The following is a 25,369-nucleotide window of genomic DNA, read 5'->3' as shown; positions in this document are numbered from 1 at the left end:
TTCTTCAGGTCTTTACTTAAATATCACTTCCTCAGTGAAGCCTTCTCTGACTACCCCATCCAAAACCAGAGCCTCTCTCCACTTTATTTATTCTTTCTTTAGCTTTATTTTTGTAAAGGACTTATTTCAGAAGCACTGTGATCATCCCCATACCTCTGAGATATATATATTGCTGGAGTAATTATAAACTCTAACCTTATAAACCAGGTTATAGAATGTCTGATCTTTTTGGTTTGGAGTGAGTTGTGTGGTAGCAGTGGCTAAGGGTGAAATAGCAGCACTGTTTTCAAGTATAGCCCTCCAGAGGAAAGACAGAAGTAAATGTCTTTTTAAACAGAAGAGAGAGTTCCTACTGCTGGTCCTTGAGACTCAAGAACGCTAACCTGCCTTCTGGTTGGGAGAGAGGAACTGCCTCATCTTAACCACCTCCCTATGTGCATTAGTCAACTCAGGCTGCCATAACAAAATCTCATAGACTGGGTGGCTTATTTAGCAGAAATTTATTTTCTCACACTTCTGGAGACTGAAAGTTGAAGATCAAGGTACTAGCAGGATTGATGTCTGGTGAGGAGGGCTCTGCTCTTGAGTTGCAAATGGCTGCCTTCAGGCTGTGTGCTCATGTGAGCTCTTCTCTGTGCCCACCTGGAGGGAGAGGGAGAGGGAGCTCATGTCTCTTCTTTTGAGGACAATAATCCTCTCCGATCAGGGCCCCACCCTTATGACCTCATTTAGCCTTAGTTACTTCCTTACGCCACATACAGCCACACTGGGGGTCAGGGCTTCAACAGGACTTTTGGAGGGACACATACATTCAGTCCATGACATGCTGCCTCCCAAATTATTTCTGTTTCTGAGTTTAGTTAATTAAACAACCACTTTTTGAGAGTCTTTTAAATACATAGGCACTATGCTAGGTACCAGGGAGGCCAAAGTGAATTATTCCATGCTCAAGAACTTCATATTTTAGTGAGGGAAATAAACATGGATACAACTAACTAGAAAATGTGATTGATGTTTTTTCTAAGATTGAAGGGTGAGTAGAAATTTGCCAGGCAGATTTTTGTAGGAAAGGGATGTAAAGGCAAAGAGGTTAGTGTGAACAAAGGCATAGTGTATTCAGGAAATGATGAGCAGAACAATGAACAGTGTGTGGAATGAAGTAGGGGGTGATGGACTTGAACTAGAAATGTAAAACTGCTTTGTAGTGTTTGTCTTCCCTCATGGTGTCACAACATTATCTGAAAAAGTAGAGAGTACCTAGTATGTTGATTTCTACAATGAAGAATAATGAAAAAGACTAGGAATGACTGGCACTTATAATCTACAAAGGAGACTAGTAGTGCAAATAAAGTAGAGTTAGTACAAGGCATGTAATTAGTGGGATTATTTTGAGGGAGTACAGTTTCCACACAGATTGAACTAAGTGTGAACTTAGTGTCATATTTGAGAAATCAGGGTGAAATTTAAAATACCATGATTATTAGAGGTGGGAAAAATTGTACAATCACAGCTTAAGTAAGGAAAAATATTAGATTAAAATTCTTTGGTTTTCTCCAATGTTCCTTAAGTTTCTATATAAAATTTGTAAAACTATGTGTTTTTTTCCTATAAATATTTAAAAATCACTATTCACTTCCCACCAAGATAGAGTAGCAAAGAGTGCATTTACCCTTCTACCTGAAACAACAACAAAACAGACAAAATATATGAAACAGTGGTTTTCAAGACATTGAGCATGAGGCAATAAAAGAACTAATCCCTGAGAGATGGGAAACAAAAGGAAGCGATCCCTGCGAAAATCACAGCTTACTATTCTAAGAGAATTTCTTGACCACTGCTCAGAATTATAGCTAATAAATCAACAAGTGGACTCACAAAAAACCCTCAATTAATCCAAAAGAAGACAGAAAAAAAAGGAAAAGGGAAAGAAAAAAGAAGAGATGGGACAAATAGAAAACTAACAGCAACATGATAGACATAAACTTAACCCCATCAGTAGCACTGGTCAAAAGCAAGAGGGAGTGGCTTCAGAGCATAGACTCTCCAGGAATAAAGGAAGCCATTTCATAATGATCAAGGAGTCAGTTCATCAAGAGGACTGTTAGAATCCTAAATGTTCGTACCCAATAGATAGCAACTTCAAGATACATGAAGCAAAACACTGATAAAATTGCAAGGAGAAATAGACAAATCCACAGTTACCGTTGGAGATTTAAATATCTCTTTCTTAATAGTTGATAGAAGGAGTAGACTGAAAATGAGCACGAATATTGAAGACTCAGACGACACTATCAATCAACTTGACCTAATTGATATTTATAGAGTACTCCAACCAATAACATCCCAATACACTTTCTTCTCATTTGCACACAGGAACATTTATCAAGAAAGATCATATTCCCAATCAGAACATGCCAGAGCTACGTTCCAGACCATCAGAGTCCTGCTATGACCCTGACTGGTTAACGTGGTAAACTTGACTCATGCCACAATATCAGTGGGTGAAAATGGTTTAACGTGTTAGCTTGCAATGCTATTGGGGCCTAGACTGGACTTTCTAGGGCCTTATATAAATGCAAAAACTGAACAGAGATATCTTTTCTTTTCCCCCTCTGGCTTAGATACTAAACTTACACATAGATCTCTGAGAGAAAAAACAGGTTAAAAAATAATTCTTTTATCTGGTTTTAAAAATTAAGGAGTTTTTGTTGTTGTTGTTTGTTTGTTTTTGCTTTACATTCTCATTTACTAACACTCTAAACTGTAAACCATTTCTTTTTTTTTTTTTTTTTTTTTTTGCGGTACGCGGGCCTCTCACTGTCGCAGCCTCTCTCGTTGCGGAGCACAGGCTCCGGACGCGCAGGCTCAGCAGCCATGGCTCACGGGCCCAGCCACTCCGCGGCATGTGGGATCTTCCCGTACCGGGGCACGAACCCGTGTCCCCTGCATCAGCAGGTGGACTCTCAACCACTGCGCCACCAGGGAAGCCCTAAACCATTTCTTTTAAGTAGAACGTGATTCATGCTGAAATTAATAGTATTTACCTGCTGAAGGCTTTATACCGAAAGGAAGAAAAGAGAAAATGTATTTCAAGTCTTACTAGGTATTTTTTCTGAAAATGGTGCTTTTTCTTAAAGGTCTAATTTCTTATTATATTTCATTTAGGTGAGAGATAGAACTTGCAGATTTTCCAAATTTAATATTAACTTAGAATAAAACTTATTCACAAATTTTCCCAATAAAAGACCATATTCTGTGCCGTCAAACAAGTCTCAGTGAGTTTAAATGAAAGGGTTCCAGTCATGGAAAGCATATCCTCTCACCATAAAGGAATCATAATAGAAAGCTCTCTGGGAAATCCCCCAAGATTTGGGAATTTAAAAACATACTTCTGAACAACCCATGGATCAGGGGAAATTTAAAAAGTAGTTTAGACTAAATGAAAATACAACAAATCAAAATGTGTGGGATGCCACTAAATCAGTATTGAGAGGGAAATTTATAACTTAAAATGCCTATGTTGGAAAAGAAGAGAGGTCTCAAATCAGTGACCCCAGTATTCACCTTAAGAAACTAGAAAAAGAAGAGCAGATTAAACCAAAATGAGGAAATGAAAGATAATAATAAAGGGCAGAAATCAATGATATAGAAAACAGAAAAGCAGAAGAGAAAGTCAGTAGAACCAGAAATCATTCCTTGAGAAGATCAATAAAATTGATATACCTCTAGCCAGGATTGTATGTTCAGTAATTTTATACTGTATCCTGGACATATGAATGTTATGTTGTAGAGACTTTGGATTCTACTATAAACCAACTGATCTATTTCTGATAGAACATATTCTCTTTACTGGAGAATCAGGGATTAAATGGTAATGCATTTATACAAAAATCAAACATTTTAAATTGGAATGTAAGTATAGTACTGAGCTATTTCAAAACTGGTTTGCCAGGAAAAGCACACTTTTTGCTTTGAGTTGTTCTCATAAAATCTTCTTAACCTCTACCCTTGACTTTTCCTGCCGGAGCACATCTCTTTCTTCTAGAACATCCATCTAACCCCAACACAGCCTTGACTCCCGATGCCTTGCTCAGTTTCATGACATGTGGCATTTCCAGTGATTCTCCAAAACAGAAACTACGGTCTGGATTCAGCCCAGAGAGGTACTGTGTTTGGTTTTGCACAGTATGTTTAAAAAGTTAGCATTTGTTGCTAAAATATAACAGATAAATGGAATAGCTGGTAACCCAGGGCCCACATTTCTCCATGCCAATAATCAATTGGAACTGACTGGTGGCTTTTTCCTTTGACTCCCTATTAAGTGTTTTTACACTAATTGAATTAATTTAATCATCACGAGAATTCTTGTTCAGTAGCTTTCACCATCATCACCAACACATGTAAGGAAATTGAGTCTCAGAAAAGTTAAGTAACCAAGTTCACATAGCTAGAAAGTGGAGGACTGGTGTTTAAACAGAAATGTATCTGAATTATTCTAAATGCCTTTCTTTATAACATCAAAAACAAGGTAATTTTTATCTGGCATTTCAGTTGAAAAATCAATATCCATAAATATTATATGATGATAGCTATAGAGCCCTGGGTAACAGGTTTATCACATTATTTAAATTGTGCAAGGTTAAAATTTACATTCATCTGTCAGTTTTCCCTAAATTCCTTAAAGCTGGATTTAACCCAGGCTACTTTCTCATTTCTAAAATGTTGACATTTGTTGTTTGTACTGTCCAAATTGGTTACCAGTAGGTAATTGAGAAATATATTCATTTCAACACTATTTTCCTATTTATTTAAATACTTTAACATGATTCCCTTCCATGAAAATAACAACTAATCACTGCCAGAGAACAAGGATGGGCGCTGATGCCTTTAGTTTTCTGTTTTCAAAAGGAGCACAGAATTTAAACTTTACTTTGAATGAAAATTGTTCTTGATTTAGATAACAATTTATATCTTTCATCAAGAAACAAATGTCTCTTCCCTGCAGAGATAGACTTGTATATTCTAGCTTAATAAATATTTACTTTTTGTCTGAATAGATTAGAGTCTTTAATCCCAGACTGTTTGTGTCTATCTAAATAGTATTGTTATCAGACTAGAGCTGGTATTTCCAGTTTTCCACACACAGACTACTTGACAAATAATTATGTTACATCTATTCTACAAAAGTCAATTGGAATTAAATACTAACTTATTCTTTGGGAACATTTATGGCATAGGTCATATACCTTATTCAACTAAAAGTAAGGAAAGTATTAACCTCCCCACTTTAGATTAAATTTTAAAAGAAATTAAACAGGTTCTTGTTTTTAATAAACTATCTTTTCCCTAAAGCTTTCATTTTTAATTGGGCACTGTCCGAGAAAATTAAAATCAGGGGCACTCTTCGTATGTCTGCAGTGAATATTGGTCAGATGCTCTTACCAGTTGTAATTACAGCTCAGTGAAAAATCTGTGTGTGGCCCAAAGATATCAAGCTTCAGATTTTAGGTACTTGTAGCAAAATATAGTCTTGTACATGAAGACATTGACATTGTTACGGAATAGAAGGAACACTGGATTAGGAGTCAGACCAGAATTATTCTGTCTCTTAGTACGCTGTGTGACCTTGGTCAAGTTATGTTTTTCTTCTTTTATCTTTCCTCAAAGCCCAAAGAAGGGATCTGTATTATATCTTTAAGATCCCACATATAATGTACCATTGCCTTTCAGTGTGTTGTTAATAGGATTGCATTGTACAAAATATCTCCCAAGAATGGGATTAACTATAGCTATATAGCCAGCAGAGGGAGCACAAGGCATGAATTTATGTCTGGATTTTAGGAAAATTGGGGGATTGGTGGGGGTGAGGGTCATATGGTTAAACATTAACCACAGTTCTTAAAACAGAAGATTATTTTTTATCAGGTTATGTTCAACTTGATTTGAGCTATGATTGTGTCTTGAAATGGTGACATTTTTATAACTACTGATAGAATTCTACCTCTGTAATTATTGGTAGTTATAATAAAGAGCTGTGTTCTAAAATGACATTTAATAATGGTTATTCGTGAAGATTACTGTGGTTTATATTCTGTATTGTTAAATATATTTAACAAAAAAATCATAATTTTTATCATATCAGAAATATTCTGGTTGATACTGTAATAACTCTGCTGTTTGAACTTAACCCAGAGTTAAAAGGGACTGTGGCTTCAAATATTACAGGCTTTTAAAAGTCCTGTTTAAGTAATACCTCATTTATCTACCATCCCTGGAATTATGGATTTCCAAATATTTTCCAGATAACAAAAGCATGTTTCATAAAAGTACTACCTTAAAATGGTTTAAAAGTATTTCAGATAAGAGATGTTGCTATTGCAGACTTTCTCGAGTTTTTAAGTACAGGACCTTGTGCACATTTGAGTCTTTTTCTTGATACTTTTGTTGCTGTGAACATGGACTGTTGTACTGAAAAGTAATGGAATTCTGAGTTTGCTCCTACTTTGATGTCAAAACTCTCTTCTCTTTTTTGGTTACGCTATTAACCATTTTGGGAAACCATCCTGGTTTTCCCTTCTTCATTAATTTTATTATTTAGAAGTTTTAGCTGAGGAAGCTAATAATTTAGCTTGTTGATAGTTGTGTTAAATCAGACAAATAAGACCTTGAGTTAAGTTCATAGCTTTTGTTTGGGCACTGATAACCACTTCTTGCATGGAAATCTTTTTTTTGGCTGTTTGGGTTTTTGGTTTTTTTTAATCTTTATTGGAGTATAATTGCTTCACAATACTGTGTTAGTTTCTGTTGCACAACAGAGGGAATCGGCCATACACACACACATGTCCCCATATCCCCACCCTCTTGAGCCTCCCTTCCATCTTCCCTATCCCACCCCTCTAGGTCATCGCAAAGTACCGAACCCATCTCCCTGCGCTATGCTGCTGCTTCCCACCAGCCAACTATTTTACATTCGGTAGTGTATACACGTCAATGCTACTCTCACTTCGCCCCAGCTTCCCCGTCCCGCCCCATGTCCTGAAGTCCATTCTCTACGTCTACATCTTTATTGGCTTGGGTTTGTCTCGGCAGGTAGGAAAGGGGGCTGCTCCTCTATCTGAGAATGAGTCACGGTAGAGGAGGGTTTCTTATGAAGTTACTATGAATACGTATTTGGTTTCTTGGTTATTCTAAAAAAGTATTTCTAAACTTTAACTCAAAGTATATTTTATCGACCACCAATCAGTCAGTGGATATTTTTCTTAAAAGGAAAGTGGAGAAGGAAATAACTAGTCACTGTGTATACATGAGAGGCATTGCAAAGGAGTTGAAAGAAAAGAAGAGGAATGGACATCTGTGCCCTTGAAACTGTGTTCACAAAAGAAATGGAATAAATATACAAGCAAAAGATAAAGGAAGATGTATGTTAAAATGTGTAGAACAAGTATAAATTAGTAATTAAGTACACAAGGGTTGAAAGGAAGTTGAAATAAGAGGATAGAGTTTTTACAAATCTTAAGATTTTTAATAGTAATGAGGCTGACAGATGTTGAGAAAAGGCACTTACTAGTAAAGACCTGTAATTCCAATTAAGACTTCCTGTTCCTATAGCCCTCCCAAAGACTAATTGTATTCGCTAAATTAAGATTACGGGCTAAGCAAAAAGAAATCTTGAAGTTCTAGCTGGGATCCTCAAATTAAGGGTCTACCACCATCTTCCTGATAAATTGTTTACAAGAGTAGGTATCCTGGGACTTCTCTGGTGGCACAGTAGTTAAGAATCCGCCTGACAACTCAGGGGACACAGGTTCAATCCCTGGTCTGGGAAGATCCCACATGCCATGGGCAACTAAGCCCGTGGGCCACAACTACTGAAGCCCATGCGCCTAGAGCCCATGCTCCACAACAAGAGAAGCCACCACAATGAGAAGCCCGCGCAGTGCAACGAAAAGTAGCCCCCGCTCGCCGCAACTAGAGAAAGCCCATGTGCAGCAATGCAGACCCAACACAGGCAAAAAAATAAAATAAATAAAAATTAAAAAAAATAATAAGAGTAGGTATTCTGCATCATTTTCTAAATACAGTTATTAGTGTCATGTTTCCTTTGACTATCTTTGTAAAATCTGACATAGAGTAAACATACTTCATTTGGTAGGTTTCCCCTGGGAGGAAATTTCTTTACACTTAGGAAGTGCCTTACAATTTGTGATAATAACTTATAAACTGTTCACTCTGGCTCCTCTTGTGTTCACTATGAGATAATCCCACTTTTCAAATGAATATTCTCATTAGATATCATTTCAGTCCTAGTTGTTGCCATAAATTAGTGACATTTTGCTACAGAATTTTTGTTTTTAAGTGGATAGGTTTGCTGTCTGCTCAGTGTGCAGTTTTTTTCAAGGGACTAAGAAAGGGTGTCAGAAAAAGGCAACCTAATTTCTTTCAAGTCAGAAGATGCATTTCTGTTCTTTATAGAATATATTTTCTAACAGAGAAAATACCATAAAACTTCTAATAAACTTGATATCTTTAGAATTACATACTAATTACAAAATACTTTCTGTCTTGTGCTGTTCTTGAGTTTATATACGGATATACATTTTTAAGTATGTTAGCCATGAAAGAAGTATAAAGTGAAGTGAAGACTAGGGATAAAGTTTTTCTTTTGAGATAAATTACCAATTTTCAAATTTAGTTAGGTCATTCTTATTTGGTAGCATTTCTGACCAAATTTAGTCAAAATTGAAAAAAAATCTGCTTAAGAAAACAACCCTTTTGCATTATGTCCACTTATTAGCAGTTTTCCACTGAATTACTTCAAAGGTTAAAAACATGCAAGAAGTTTTGCATGCATGCCTTTGTAAAAAATAAAAGTAACTGTTTTTAAGTTAATGATAAATTATTTTATTTCATGCACTTATATTTTTGTTAATATAGTTACCAGATCATGTATTTTATCCATTATTTTCAAAATATTTTTACTTATAAGTCATGTAACATTATTTTTAAGGTTGTTAGTGATCTTTCAGTTTTCCTTCTGTGTCTTCCTTATGTTGTTGCTATAACCAGGGGAAATTCAGTTCTTGAGTTTTAAGCTTTTTTTTTTTTTTTTTAAAGAAACTGTTTAGTTACATTGTTGGTCATGTTGCATGACATGCATACAGTGCAGATTATACTGGACATTGTAACCATAATTTCATGTTCTTTCCAAGATACCTTTTGTGTTTTTATGGCAAAGAGATTGGATTCTCCAGTTGCAATTCAGGATGTGCCCTGGCTTACTAGATTTTATAAATGGGTGTCTGTATCTTTTGCTTGTACTTCAGAGTTTTTGAAGATGAGTTACTGCCTTTTCCTTAGAGTGCTGAAACATGGAATAATGTAGACCTGGTGGAACACGTTGCACTCAGTGTGGATGGACACATCTTCCCGTGCATTGTGCTCCGTACTGCTAGTCCACTAAACATTTGCATTGTAACAAGCCTTACTTGAAAATCAACAAGCTGGTGGTGCTGAGGTTTCTTATTTTGTACTCTACCTTATATACCACAAAAATCAATGCCATTTTAGCACTTGTCCTGGATGGAAATGAATTTCAAACTAGTTATTATATATCTAAAATAATGTTTATGGTTATTAAGTCAGTTACATGTGAATGAATGGGCGGTTTGCTCTAACCTTGCTTCTTTTTGTAAATGTCAATGTTTTTAGCAAAGATAATTATGTAGTTGGTTGTCTCCTTCATCTTAATTTTAGATCCTTAAAAATAAGATTTTTGTGTTCTAAAAATAAACAAAGACCTCTCATTTCCAATTTTGTAAGGCAGGATTATGGATATCTTTGAAGTTTCTTTTACTGGAGTAAGAAAGATGGAAGAGAAATAGAAAGACATTAGTAGCAAGCGTATTTTCAACCCTGTTATATGTAGAGCACTGTAAAAAGATCTACAATCAAGACTGTACGTGAACTTAGCATTTGGAGGGAAACCATATTTGCTATACATGTATATATTTTACATATGTATGTGTGTAGGTGCATAGCAATTCAATAGCATAAAACAAACAAATAATTAGGAGTACGTAATTTGATAGAGAGGAGAAGCCTGGGAAGTTATTTTTTTTTTCTATTTCTGTTATATTCTACAAATATAAAGGGACACATTTTATGAAATGAATTTGTTCTAGTCTTCATAGACTTTGAGTTTTTAATCACTCAGAAGTGTTTTAATCCTCAGATTTCCCCCGTGTTTATTAGAGCCATCCACTTCTCCCTCGGCCTTTCCCCCGGCCTCTGATTTGATCTGTCTTTGACAAAGACTACAGGGAATCTTGTCTTTGCTCTGCTCGACTCTCTCTGAATAGATGGAGAGATTTTTCACGAGAAGCAGACATATATATAAACAGACCAATATTTCAAAAGTAGTAGTCATCGGGCTTCCCTGGTGGCGCAGTGGCTGGGAGTCCGCCTGCCGATGCAGGGGACGCGGGTTCGTGCCCCGGTCCAGGAGGATCCCACATGCCGCGGAGCGGCTGGGCCCGTGAGCCATGGCCGCTGAGCCTGCGCGTCCGGAGCCTGTGCTCCGCAGCGGGAGAGGCCACAGCAGTGAGAGGCCCGTGTAGCGCAAAAAAAATAAATAAATAAAATTTAAAAAAAAAAAAAAAAAAAGTAGTAGTCATCATCTTCAACTCCCCTACAGCTACACACATCTACATGCACACACTCCAAGGTGCCTCTTCCCCACTCTCCCAGTACAGGTCAACAGTCATTTCATGCTGCATCAATAGAATGTTTACATGGTTATAACCAGATATTATTCACAGATGATCTGTATAGTATAGATGATCCATATAGTTTACTTTCTTAGACAATTTGTCTAAAAATATCTTCAATCTTTAGCATAAAAATTTGGCAGGGTTTAGAATTCTATGTTTAGAGTCATTTTCACTCTGCATGTGGAAGGCATTGCTCATTGTTTTGTAGCTGTTAAGATGTCTAATGCCCTACTAATTCTTGACAGTTTGTATATGGCCCTCCCTCCTTCTTTCTCTCTCTCTCTCAGTTTTTATGATCTTTTGTCTCCAGTGTTTTAAAATTCCAGTCATATGCTATTATGCTTTGTTTTTAACTGTTTTCTGGATTCATGGAGGGCTCTTTCAGTTTGGAAATTCATGTTTTTCATTTTTGAGAACTTTCCTTGGAATAATTCTTTAATAATTTCCTTCTTTTCCCCTTCCATTTTCTTTGCTCTTTTAAAACATTCTGTGTTAGACTCTGTGGACCAGTTCTCTGATTGCCATTTTCCCACTATTTTCCATCTCTTTGTCTTTTCTGTTCCACTTCCTGGGAAAGTTCTTCAAATTTATTTTTTAACTCTTCCGTTGAATTTTTCATATTTACATTTTCCAAAAGCTCTTTTTTGTTCTCTGATATTTCTTTTTGTATGACTTCCTTCTTGTTTCATAGTTGCAGTGTATTTACTTTTTCCTTTAGCTTAGTAATTGTAACATTTTGGGAATTTCATCTCCTCCCTGCCTTTTCTCTGTTTCATCCAGGTTCCTTTTTTCTTTTTTCACTTGTTTGTCATTTTTGTGGCTTTTTCTGGTGATCTTTGGCAGAGTTGATATTTAAAGTGAGCCACTAAAGAACGAATTGGAAGTTCTCTGTGCTTGGGTTGGGCTTTTTTTTTTTTTTTTAATAAATTTATTTATTTTATTTATTTTTATTTTTGGCTGTGTTGTATCTTCATTGCCGTGTGCGGGCTTTCTCTGGTTACGGCGAGCGGGAGCTACTCTTCGTTGCAGTGTGTGGGCTTCTCATTGCGGTGGCTTCTTTTGTTGTGGAGCACGGGCTCTAGGCATGCGGGCTTCCGCAGTTGTGGCATGAGGGCACAATAGTTGTGGCTCGCGGGCTCTAGAGCGCAGGCTCAGTAGTTGTGGCCCACGGGTTTAGTTGCTCTGCGGCATGTGGGATCTTCCTGGACCAGGGCTCAAACCCATGTCCCCTGCATTGGCAGGCAGATTCTTAACCACTGCACCACCAGGAAAACCCCTTGGGTTGGGCTTTGTTGGCTGGTGGCTTCATCTCAGAGTGCTCCAGCTGGACTAAGTTTTTGGAGAATCCCCAAATGTTGGTATCTTTGGGTTCGTCTCACACTTTTTTTTTTTAATTTTTAATTTTAATTTTTATTTTTGAGCAGCACTGTGTAGCTTGTGAGATCTTAGTTCCCCGACTATGGATTGAACCTGGGCCCACGGCAGCGAAAGCGCTGAGTCTCAACCACTGCACCGCCAGGGAATTCCCCACTTTTTATTTTCTCCTGAGAGTAATCCTCCAGTATTTTTCTTGAGTATACACACCTCACTGATGGCATTCTCTGAGCTTATCGGGGGATGAAGCCAGAGGTTTCAGTGTTCAGCATCTAGGCTTTTACTTAGTCGCTTTCAGTGTAGTGCTCCCATCCTCACTTGGGTGTTATATCCGTAAGTCTAGAGTCTGCCTGCTTCATCCTCTGGAGAGTGAACACCTCTATTCTTCTGCCAGGATGGAGGGAGGCATTCATTGGGCTGAGTGGGAGAGGGGAGGGGACTGAAAGTCTGACTTTGTAATACAGACTTTCAGTCAGTCTTCCTGTTTTGGGCCTCATCTGCATCCTACTTTCTAATACCTGGTACTTTTAAGATCTGTACCTTGCTGGAGTTCTAGAATATAAACTCGTTAGCGTCTGGTCTTCCTTCACTTCCAGCTTAGGTTTCAGCTTTTTCTAGTCTCTCTTCTGCTCTCTATCTATACTAGTCACTGAATTTTCTCAACCATTGCCATGGCTTTCATTCCTGGTTGTATGTTTACAGTTCCCAAATGCATCTCTCTAGCCTAAATCTCTTTCCTGAAGCCAGATGCACACATCCAAATGTCTAGTCGAAACTTTCACTTGGATAGTGAGTAGGCATCTCAAACGGAGCATATCTAAGAGGGACACCTGATGATCTCCCTGGAACTACCCCCACCCCAGTGGATAATCTCCCATATCAGTAAATGGTATACCTACCCTTCCATTTGCTTATGCTAAAAACCCTGATCATATCCTTGACTCTTCTCTTTTACCTCAAATCCAGGCTGGCAACAAATCCTTTTGGTTTTGGCATCAGCTGGGTGTGTATACCAAGGAAAGATATTGGAGGATAGCTCTCAGGAGAAACTGAAAAGTGTAAGACAATTGTATTTCCAGGTAAATGGGAGAGAATGCTTTTTTTTTAAGTGCAGTAAAGATATGGAAAGGAGATATTTGCCTAACTATAAAAATCTCAGGTATTTGTGTAAAGAATCAGAAGCCAGACAAACTTTGAAATTTTAAGCTTAGCAAAAGTACTTTTCAGGGAATTTCTACTTTGTATTTTATTCAGTGAACCAATATTGAGTACCTGCTATGCACCAGGCGTCGTTCTAGGTACCAGGAATATAGCAGTGAGCAAAACAGGTGAAAATCTCTGCCATGGTGGAGCTTACATACTAGTGCAGGATCAGAAAACTTCTTCTGTAAAGGACTGGATAGTAAATGTTTTAGGCGTGGCATATCAGATTGTCTCTATCACAACTGCTCAGCTCTGCCATTGTAGCATGAAAACAGCCATAGACAGTACAGGAATGAATGAATGTGGCTGAGACCCAATAAAACTTTATTTACAAGAACAGGTGGTGGACCAGGTTTGGTCTGTGAGCTCTAGTTGGCCACCCTGCACCCTCTGTTCTAGTGGATGGAAGCAGTAAAAACATATCAGTAAAGCATATAGTATTTTATAAATTGATAAGTAGTATGGGGGAAAAAAATAGAGCAGGAAGGAAAATAAGGCATTCCAGGGTTGGATTATGATCGGCTTCAAAGAGTAGGTGACATTTGGGCAAAAACTTCAGGATGAGGGAGTAAGCCATACCAGACTCTAGCAGGTGTGAAAAAGGAAAGGTTTGTCTTAAGGATACTTAGTAGAGAAGAGCTCACAAAAGAAATGCTGGAGATGTTGGGAACCTCAGAGACTTGAACTGGGGAGTCAGCACCTCCAGGGCATATTCTCTGCCCACCTCCCCCTCTCCTTTTCTTCCTGTGTGTCTGTGTCTGTACGCCTGTTTGTGTGTTGTGTCTATGGTCTGTCTTTCTCTTTCACTCTCTTAGCTTAGGTTCATTCTCTCCTTTTATACGTGGATTTTCTCCACGAAACTAAACCATGACCTTACATCTCTACAGTCGTCTAACCAAAGAGGAGAAACAGTCTTTCTCACCATTCCTAGTTAGAAAAATCTTAGGCAAAGTTTTCAACTGGTTCAACTTAAAACACGTATCCATTGACCAATCTTTGTGACCCAGGGGATGGGGTATTATAACTGACTCACCGTGTGCCATGAACTCACTTTTTTTGGGAGAGTCAGTTCTTTTCCTAAAAGAAGTAAGTGGAAGTGAATCATGCTGGGCAGGAAAAAAAAAAACAACAGACCACCCCAGATAAGAGATAATAAAATAAGGTAGTTATGAGTACCGGCTCTGAAGTCAGATTACCAAGGTCTAAATTCTAGCTGTTCCACTTAAAAGCAGCATAATCCTTGGCAAGCTAATTTACCTCTCTAATGCCCTAGTTTCCTCTTGTATGTTGTGATGATAGCATTAATACCCTTTTTATTAAGCATGTTGTATGTTAATTTAGTTAAAAATATGAAAGGTTAGAAAGGTGCATGGCATAGAGTACATTCTAAGTAAGTGACAACTACCGTCATTCTTATTATTTATCCTCAGCATATAAAAGGATAACCAGTGGGATTGGCCCTAGGAACGTAAGGCTGCACTAACGTACCATCCCCAATTAGTACAGTCTACTGTATTAGTAGACTTAAAACTGTATGGTCATCTTTATAGGTACAGGAAAAGCATTTGATGAAATTCAACACCTATTCATGATGATAAGAAAATTCAGTTAGCAAGGAATAGAGGGGAATTTCCTCAACTGAGGAAATTCTATGAGAAAACTTACAGCTAAAATCTTACTTAATGGTAAAAGACTGAATGCATCTTCCCTAGGATCAGGAAAATAACAAGGATCTTCACTCTCACATTTATTCGTTATTGTGCTAGAGATCCTAGCCAGTGCAGTGAGTCAAGAAAAATAAATGTTAATAATCCAGATTAGAAAAGAAGATCTAAAGGTGTTTTTATTCACATGAAACATGGTCATATGTTTAAAAATCCTAATGGGGCTTCCCTGGTGGCGCAGTGGTTGAGAGTCCGCCTGCCGATGCAGGGGACACGGGTTCGTGCCCTGGTCCGGGAGGATCCCACATGCCGCGGAGCGGCTGGGCCCGTGAGCCATGGCCGCTGAGCCTGCGCATCCGGAGCCTGTGCTCCGCAACGGGAGAGGCCACAACAGTGAGAGGCCCGTGTACCGCAAAAAAAAAAAAAAAAATCCTAATGAATCTACAAAAAATCTACTAGAGTTAATAAATGAGTTTAGCATGGTCGTAGGATAAAAGGTCAGTATATGATAATAATTGTATTTTGATATTCTTGTGATCAACAGCCAGAAATTGAAATTTTAAACCAATACTATTTACAGTAGCATAAAAAATACGAAATAACTTAGGAACGAACATACTAAGATACAGGCAAGATCTGTACAATAAAAGCTAAAGCACTGCTAAAAGAAATTAAAGAAGACGTAAATAAACAGGGTGATCCCATGCTCGTGGATCAGAGACTTAGTATTGTTAAGATCCTGAAATTGATCTATACATTCAAGTAATCCTAATCAAAATCCCACCAGACTTTTTGGTAGAAATTGATAAAGTTGATTCTAATAACATTTGTATGGATATAAAAAGGACCTAGAATACCCAAAAGCAATTTTGACAAAGAAAGCTTAAGTTGGAGGACTAAGAATACCTGATTTCAGGATTTACCCTCAATTACAGCTAGAGTAACCAAGATAGTATGTGATAGCTTTTTAGACCAATGGAATAGAATAGAGTCCAGAAATAGACCCATTCACATATGGTCAATGCAATTTTGACAAGGCTGCCAAGGTGATTCAAGGGGTGAAAGGGATAGCCTTGTCAACAAATGGTTCTACAACAATTAAATATTTACATGCCAAAAAGCCCAATAACAACAAAGTGAACCTTGACTCTTACCGCATGCCATACATACGTATGAAGTCCAAATAGAGCACAGACCTAATTATAAGAGTTGAAACTATAAAACTTCCAGAAGAAATTATAGGAGAAAATCTTTGGAATCCTGGGTTAGGCAAAGATTTATGATGCAAAAACTACAAATAATTTCTTTTTAATTTCATGAATTGGACTTCATCAAATTTTAAAACTTTCTTCCACTTCCCACCCCTCCCCCCAGTATGGGAGAGGTTGTTTACAAAAATAAATAATACCTGATAATGAGATACAAAGTAAGGAAATGTAGGTCCTTTTCTCAGGGTAGTTAAGATCTTTGTTTAATCTTCATCAATATGTTAAATTCTTCCTTTAGTTTTATAACCCACCCTACTCTGTGTTGTACTTAGGGTATATTTTCATATTTATAGTTTATAGGTCATAAGAGACAGCTGCCTCTGAGTAGACTGTAATTTTATCTCAATGACAGTACCCAGATGTTTAAAAAATGGTACTACAACCAATTTGATGTTTAGCTGATAGCAAGGTCAGAGAGCACACACTTCCAGTTTTATGATAAATAAGTTCTGGAGATATAATGTACAGCGTGGTGATTACAGTTAATAGTACTCTAGCACATCCTTGAAAGTAGTTCGGAAAGTAGGTCTTAAATGTTCTAGCCACAAGAAAGAGATGGTAGTTACGGGATGGGATGGAGGTGTGAGCTAAAGCTGTGGTGGTCATCATTTTGCAATATTGTATGTATCAAATCAGCATGCTGCACACCTTAAACTTTCCCAGTGTCATGTATCAATTACATCTCAATAAAGCTGACCAAAAAAATACCTGATAACGGACTTGTGTCTAGAATATATAAAGAACTCTCACAACTCACGAAGAACAAAAACAACCCATTTTTTTAATAAATGGACAAAAGATTTGAATAGACACTTCAACAAAGAAAACATGAGCACAGGGAAATTCACTAGGGGAATGCAAACTGAAACCACAGTGAGATCCACTTCACACCCGCTAGAATGGCTAAACTTAAAGACTGAAATATCAAGTGCTAGCCAGAATGTAGAACAGACAGCTTGGCAGTTCTTATAGAGTTAAAACAAAGAGCATACAACACAGCAATCCCACTTCTAGGTATTTATTCAAGAGAAATGAAAACATATGTTCACGTAAAAACTTGTACGAGAGTGTTTATAGCCTCTTTATTCATAATGGCTCAAAACTGGAAGCAGCCCAAATGTCCACCAACTGATAAATAAACAAATTGAGGTTCATTCATACAATAGAAAACTACTCAGCAATAAAAAGGAAAGAATTACTGACACACAAAACAATGTGGATGAATTTGAAAAACATTATGCTGAGTGATAGAAGCCAGACACAAAGGAGTACATATGGTAAGATTCTATTTACATGAAAGCTAGAAAAGGCAGAACCATAGTGACGGAAAACAGACCAGTGGTTACCTGGAGTGAGGTCTCGGGGTGGGCATGTTGGAGGAGGGACTTGACTTCAGAGGGGCACAGGGGAGCTTCTTGGGGCAATGGGAATAGTCTCTGTCATGATTATGGTGATGAGTCACCTGAATGCTCGTATTTTTCAAAACTCATTGAATTGTCTACTTAAAATTGGCCAACTTTATCATATGGAGGTCATTCCTCAATAAAGCTGATTAAAAATAAAGTAACCAGGGCTTCCCTGGTGGCGCAGTGGTTGAGAGTCCGCCTGCCGATGCCAGGGACGCGGGTTCGTGCCCCGGTCCGGGAGGATCCCACATGCCGCGGAGCGGCTGGACCCATGAGCCACGGCCGCTGGGCCTGCGCGTCCAGAGCCTGTGCTCCGCGGCGGGAGAGGCCACAGCGGTGAGAGGCCCGCGTATCGCAAAAATAAATAAATAAATAAAAAATAAATAAAAATAAAGTAACCAGCAGTGTAAGACCGTATTTAAATGTCAACCGAGTGGTAGAGAAGTTAGTATGGTTCAGGGGCAGGGTGGGTGCAGGTTAGAGAAATCTTTCACAGAGGGTAGGGAGTTGTGCCTTGAAAGAGAGGCAGCACTTAGATGGGTGGAGGGGGCAAGAAGGGCTTCCTGCATGTAGAAAGAGTCCGTGTCTGCAGAGGAGAGAGCCCGAAGCTTGGCGGAAGGAGATTTGGTGTCTAGCTGGAGCTCTGCCTTTAATAACCTTAATAATATTTTGTGTTTCTCTGCATTTAAATAGCTCTTTAGGGTTTGTTAAGAACTTTTGTATTCACTACTCTACGGAACTTTGACCTTGGATGAAGTACCAGCTCTGTAGCTGAGCTTCTTCGTCTGCTCCCATTGTAGTGTGGAGTTGAGGTGCTTCTCATTTCTCTGGTGACCACTGTTTGAGTGTGTCAGCGGGAAGGACTGGGGCATGGAGAGGAAGTGACTGCAAGTTGTGAGGAATGTCTGCAGTTTTCAAGGAGGGAACTCCATGCCACCCCGCAGTAACTGACCTCTGTCTGCGTTGCCTTCCCCGTCAGGCGGTTACTCTTAACTCTCCTCGCCCCAGCGCCACCTGTTTCCTCACATCCCGCTTGTCTCTCAACCACCAAGGGCCAGCTTCTGCCTCCTCCTCCCCACTGAAAACAGTTTTGAGTACAATAACCGTTGATTTCTTTCCTTGTGTCACATCCAGTGACTTTGTTTCTTTTTTTCAATCCTTCTTTACCTTTTAACAGTGGTGAGTGCTCCCTCCTTACGATTATTCTCCTGACTTAGAGAAGAATGTCTTTCTCTTCTTGTTCTTCTGCTGCTAGCTCTTTGAGTACCCTTTACTGTGTCTACCCTTTTAGTCTTGGTGTTTCCCAGATTTCTGTCTTTATCTCTCTTGTTTTATATTACATGTTTTCCTTGGGTGATCAGATCACCTGTACTTTTATGATTTCAACTGATGCTAATAGCCCTTAAATTTCTTACCTCTCTCCTGAGCACCAGATTAGTATGTCCTGAATCTGGATATTTCTTTTTTTCTTAAATAAATCTCTTCCAGGGCTTCCCTGGTGGCGCAGTGGTTGAGGGTCCGCCTGCCGATGCAGGGGACATGGGCTCGTGCTCCGGTCCGAGAAGATCCCACATGCCACGGAGCGGCTAGGCCCGTGAGCCATGGCTGCTGAGCCTGTGCATCCGGAGCCTGTGCTCCGCAACGGGAGAGGCCACAACAGTGAGAGGCCTGCGTACCGCAAAAAAAAAAGAAAGAAATCTCTTCCAAATGCAACTTTTTAAAAATTAATTAATTAATTTGGTTGTGCTGGGTCTTATTTGTGGCTAGCAGGCTCCTCAGTTGCGGCACATGGGATCCTTAGTTGTGGCTTGAGGGCTCCTTAGGTGCAGCTCACCAGCTCCTTAGTTGTGGCATGCAGGCTCCTTAGTTTTGGCATGTGAACTCTTAGTTGTGGCATGCAGGATCTAGTTCCCTGACCGGGGATCGAACCCGGGCCCCCTACATTGGGAGCACGGAGGCTTACCCACTGTGCCACCAGGGAAGTCCCTGAATCTGGATATTTCTAACCACCTCCATCTGGATATTGCCGAGCACCTCTGCGTTTTGTGGCAGAATTGTTAAGAGCACAGCTCTTGGAGCTCTTGAATTTGTCTCCTGACTCCACCACTTAGTAGCTATGAGCCTTAACCATAGCCTCAATTTCATCATCCCTTCAAAATAAAAAAAGCATGGAGAATAATAGCACATCTGTCAGATGATGATCTGATGAACAGTGTCTGATGTGCAGGAAGCACCCTGCCACTGAGCTGCTGCTGCTCTTGTTTTCTTTGAGGCACAGCTCTTTGTCTGCCTGGGTCTTCTCCCTACTCTTTGGCTCTTCTTCTGTATATCCCTGGCATGTTCAGTCACATCCTCAGGCAGCCACTAAGTTTCCCAAACCTGAGAGTCACCCATGATCCCCTTTTTTCACTCTGTGTTGCCTCCTTTGCTTTCCAAATAGCTCATATTTGCTTCAGTTCAAGCCCTCCTCACCTCTCACTTTTAGCGGTGTAAAAGTTACCCAAAGTATCTTTCTGTCTCCACTCCTGTTCCCTTGCCAGCCCCTGTCCATCCTTCCCATCCTCTTGAGGAGCCAAGGAATCTTTCTAAAATGAACGTAATTGTTATATACTTATACCTCTCTGCACAGGTATGTGGTTTTCAGGTTCCGTGACAGGGCCTCTGCGGCCACCACTAGATGAGAGCGCGTCAGGGAGAGATAGAGGACAGAGATGAGCACGGTTGCTCCATCACCCCTCCTGCCCGTCCCTGCCCCCCACCTCCCACCTGGACACCAAACATAGCAGCTTTGCTTCTGTCCCTCTTACTTATCATTATAGTCCTGCTGTCAGAAAACACCTCTGGCTTTCAGGATGAAGTCCAGGGTCTAAGTAAGACACAAGAGGCACTTTATGAACTATTCCCGCTACTGCCCTGACCATATCGTGGTGCTCCAGATACTTTATGAGTGTGCGTGCTGTGATGTTTACTGCACCCACAGTGTGCAGATTTCTCTGCCTACCCTCATGCTCTTTTCTCTGCCCACATTACCTTTACCGTTGCCTGATTTGCTTGGCTAACTCCAGATTGTTCCTTAAGATTCAGCTCAGGCATCACCTCCGGAAATGATTTCCTGTCCTTACTTCAGGTACAGTCAGGCAGCCCTCATCTTTGTCCCCAGTGCAAGCCATACTTGTCTCCATCACCACAGTGACAGTAGAACTTCTGTGTAGGCATAGCCTTCTTGACCTGACTGCACCCTCCAGGAGCACAGAACAAAGATCGTGTGGCTTCTGCTTGTTGCTGTATCCCAGGCAGACAGCTCTCTCATTCCCTGGCATGTAGTAGGTTCTTGGTAACTGTTTGAGTTACTGTCTGTCTCAGTGACTTAGTGCAGACCTCTTGCATGGTCTTTAACAGGCCCATGCTGACCTTGCTAGCTTCATCTCTCACCATCTCGAACCCTCTGCCGCAGTGGACTTGCACTTTTCTGGCCTTATAAGCTATTGGTACTTCCCTGAAGTCTCTCTGTGCCTTTCTATACACTTTTCCCCCTTTCAGAATGGCTCTCCCTCCCCCTTTACTTTTCCCAACAAGCAAACCCCCTAACCTTCAAGGCCACCATCAAGGTAGATTTCCTCTGTGAAACGTACCTAACCTTCAACTGTACTCCCATGGCACTCTCTTCAGACCCATGGAGTTCTCTGATTTCAGTATTGTAGACGTTTTTTTCCCCTTATTCCATTAGACTTGATTTCCTTGGGGGCAAGGAATCATGTCTCTTTAACTCATTTTGTAAGACTGTAACATTAGCTTCTTACTCCATACAGAAAGGTCCAGGACTTTTGATGTGCCACAAGCGGCCCTTCGCAGTCTGTCTTTAAACTGTCCTCATCTCCTGCCACCAGCTGGGCGCCCTAAAGGACAGCCCTTGGCAGCAGCCAGTGGTTTTCTGAGCACATTCCAGGTTGGACTCATCATGCGTATTTATATGCTTCTTTCTTTTGTGAAACGCTGGCTTTGGCCGGGGCTCTGTTTTCTTCAGGATAGTGTGTTCTTTTTATTCCAGTTTTTAAAATGTGTAATATTTCAGGTATACACCAAAAAAACCCCAGTAATATAGCAGTCACCTATGTATATATGCAGTATTACTGAAAGAACATTTTAGAGAGAGAGAGCTGAACCTCTTATTTCTTCCTCCCTGATCCTATTTCCTCTCTTCTTTCTCAGAGAATAATGACTATCCTAAATGTAGTGTTTATCATTTCCGTATATGTTTCATTACTTCAAATGTTTTATCTGTAGAAGATATGTAATGTTTTGCATGTTAAAAACACTATATAAATAATACCTCATTCACATTCTCTACCAGGGTCCTTGCTTGTAGAACAACATTGTTTTTGAGGATTATCCCTATTGTTACACATAGTTTTAGATAACCTTAAATTGCTACATAGTATGCCATTGTATGACCCTTCCACAGTTTATTTACCCATTCCATTCCTGAGAGTTTTTGTTGTTTTTAAATTTTCACTGTTAAACCAATTTACAGTGAACATTCTTGTACAAAAAGGAAAATCTAGTCTTTTTCTAATTTAAATAAAAAAGTATCCTGAGTGAAGATCAATACACTTGGAATCAGTTTCACTTATGTCCAGAATCGGAATTACCCCTTCCATACAAACATCATGTGTGTCACTCACTCTAGCATTTAGCTGGGGCTGGTACTTTGAATGCAAAAGCTTTAAGCGAAAGTTACTTTTCTCAGCAATTTGAAAGTCATGTCTCATATAAATTTAGGTCATTTGGCCCTACAAAGGCTAAACAGGAGACAAAATTAGAATGTTTTTTAAAAGTTAAAAAAAAAAAACCAACTTTGAGAGCTCTGGCTAGCAGACCTGAGGAAAAAAGCACATTCGATTGTAGAAGAATAACAGCCTGAGTAAGTGTGGATTCTGTTTTTAATTCATGATAGAAAACTGGGGGTGACCTCAAACCATCTGTTCTTACACCAACTTTCTTAAAAACAGCTGGGAGCAGTAGCCACAGCTTCTTGAGGTGGACCATGTCAACATTTTATGCCCGTAACAGTCAAATTTTCTGTTATGTCCAACTGAAAGAGCTTATGTTTGAATTGCAGCTCTCTTCCTTGTTTCGTCTTTTACCAACAAGGAAAAAGGATTGTTAGTATTCTCTTTTAAAATAAACAAACTAGGCTTTCTTCTCCAAAGGAAACAATATCAAATCCTTTTTGCTTTGATTCCTAGGACTCGTTCCATAAATTTCTGAAAGTGATGATAAAAGTTACCATAGATTACCTCTGTTGTCCTTCTCTGAAGGGTACACTCTTAGAACACTGACAGAGAAAATCCCAGGTTTATTGAACCCATAAAACAGCTCCTGAGTTCTGGTATTTTGTAAACTTAAAGTGCACTGCTGTACTTCACTTGTCCCCTTTCCTCTTACTAACACCAAAAAGCTCACTTCCTCCAGGTATATTTATTGCTTTTGCTTTTTGTTTGGGCATCCAATTGATGCCTCTGAGTCTTGCCATGCCCTATACTAAAATCAACCACCAAAGTCCATTCAGTCTCAAAAAACTTCTGAAACGCCATTTATTCCAGAAAATACACTACAACCAATGAAAAGAATCTTACTAATTGCCCTCTTTTATGCATTTCCATGTGAATATGCTTTATGCACTATCCCAACATATTTTTATCTTTTATTTTTCATTGCCTGCAAAATAATTTGCATATTTAAGAATATATACCCCCATTGCAGTTTAGTACTATGTTCAGTTATTCTTTTACTCAGCAGTTTTACTTTATCTATAGTCAGTCTCACCTCAGATGTACTAAAAATTATGTACAAGGGTGTTCATTGCAGTGCTATTTATAATACAAAAAACTGGAAACATTGCAGTGATTCATTTCTAATGGACTAGGTAAATTAAGGTATATCCATATGCTTGGATATCAGTTAACTGGCACTCAATATGTGTTTATTGAACGAATCAAGGATTATATTGTTAAGTGGAAAAAGTGCAAGGTACAGAGCAGTACCTATTTTGTGGGAAGAAAACATGGATGTATATGTACAGTATTCATTCATATACATGCCTTGATGCATATAATATTGTTGGAATCATAGATAATAAACTGCTAACATTTGTTACCAGTGGGTCATGGGTATGGATGTGAGGAAAAAGTGTGATGTTTACTTTTAACCTTAAAAAAGAAAAAACAAGCAAAACTAAACCTCAAATAGAGAGGACCCAGAAAAGTAAAATGATTGAAAAGAATGTACATACCCTTACAGATTGAGTCTTTTTCCCTACTTCTTTACATCACTTCCACTTCACTCTTCTCACTGTCCCCTGTTTTGCCTCTGTGCTTTGCCTTCTGTTTGGAAATGGCTCTCTCTTCTCTTGCACAAATCTTTTTCCTTCTTCATAAAAGTCTAACCCTTCATGAAACTTTGCTGAACTATTCCATTTCAAAGAAGTCTCTCTTATCAATGTATGCTTGATCAGTATCATATGATTTCACACTTATTCACTTAGTAATTATTTCACTTATTTTCCTGCTGTATTTGAGTATAGATTTAGAGAATATTCTTGGCTTTGTTACATTTGCTTTGTACACATGCAGCATTACCAATAAGTGTTAAGGAATTTTTTTCATTCATTTTTTAACATGTTAATGTTAAAACTCAATCTAGAAAGAATACTTAGTAGTCTTGTTTTCAGTAATTATCCCATTTAAACCATTTGAAATAAGTAGAGATTTTCATAAATTGATATTCAAATCAATATTCGGTTTAGAAAGATACCACTAAGAAATACTAGAGTAATGATTTGGGCATTAAAGAAGATACTACAGGTCATACTTATATAGAAAAGTACATGGAATCAGAATTGTCTGTATTTTTAACTTGTCATCTAGCCCAAGGAAGAATTCTTTATTCACTAGATATAGTAGCTTTAACGTTAGGATCATATAATTATGTGTATTTGAAGCTCTATTATTAGGTACATACACATTTAGGATTGTTATAGCTTCTTGATAAATTTGCCATTTCATCACTATAAAATTTCTCTCTTTATCTCAGGTAATAATATTCTTATCCTTAAGCCTACTTTGTCTAAAAGTAATATAGCCGCTCCAGCTTTCTTATGATTAGTGTTTATACAATATCTCTCTTGTATCATTTTACTGTTCACTTCTCTGTATCTTTAAATTTACAAGCGTGCCTCTTATAAATAGCATGTTACTGGGTTTTGCTTTTTTATCCAGTCTGACAATCTCTGTCATTTAACGAGAGTCTTTAATCCATTTACATTTAATGTAAATTTGTTTTAGACTTTGAAAATTGCTCATTTAGGTCTGTTGGGATGCATCTTAGAATCATCTTTACTCTGGGCTAGAATAGCCCTACTCCTAAAGCGTGGCCTTTCTGAGAATTCAACTGAGTGTTCATGTTCAGTGAGTTTTATCCACTCTGGCTGGTTGGAACTTCAGCATACCTCCAGCCTTTTGTGATCTCCAAAATCTCTGTTCAGTTTGTGGCTCCTGGATGGTGGTTTACTGCCACACCTTATGGGGTCTTTTCTTTGCATTTAGCCAAACGTTCAAGAAGACACTGGGGCAGGTTTTGAACATTTCAGATGTTCAACATCTGAAAACAGTTATTTTATGTATTTT

The 25,369-nt window shown here is 38.7% G+C and overlaps 1 protein-coding gene across 1 annotated transcript in view; it reads left to right on the top strand.

The window, feature by feature from the left end:
* DYM (dymeclin) overlaps nucleotides 1–25,369 on the top strand; it is a 371,864-nt gene that overhangs the window by 218,712 nt on the left and 127,783 nt on the right. The gene's annotated exons all lie outside the window — the stretch shown is intronic.

The sequence above is a fragment of the Grampus griseus genome (assembly GCF_964374135.1).
Source record: "Grampus griseus genome assembly, chromosome: 12".
Lineage (NCBI taxonomy): Eukaryota > Metazoa > Chordata > Mammalia > Artiodactyla > Delphinidae > Grampus > Grampus griseus.
Note: the sequence above shows the minus strand (reverse complement) of the source record. Positions and strands in the feature narration are given on the sequence as shown.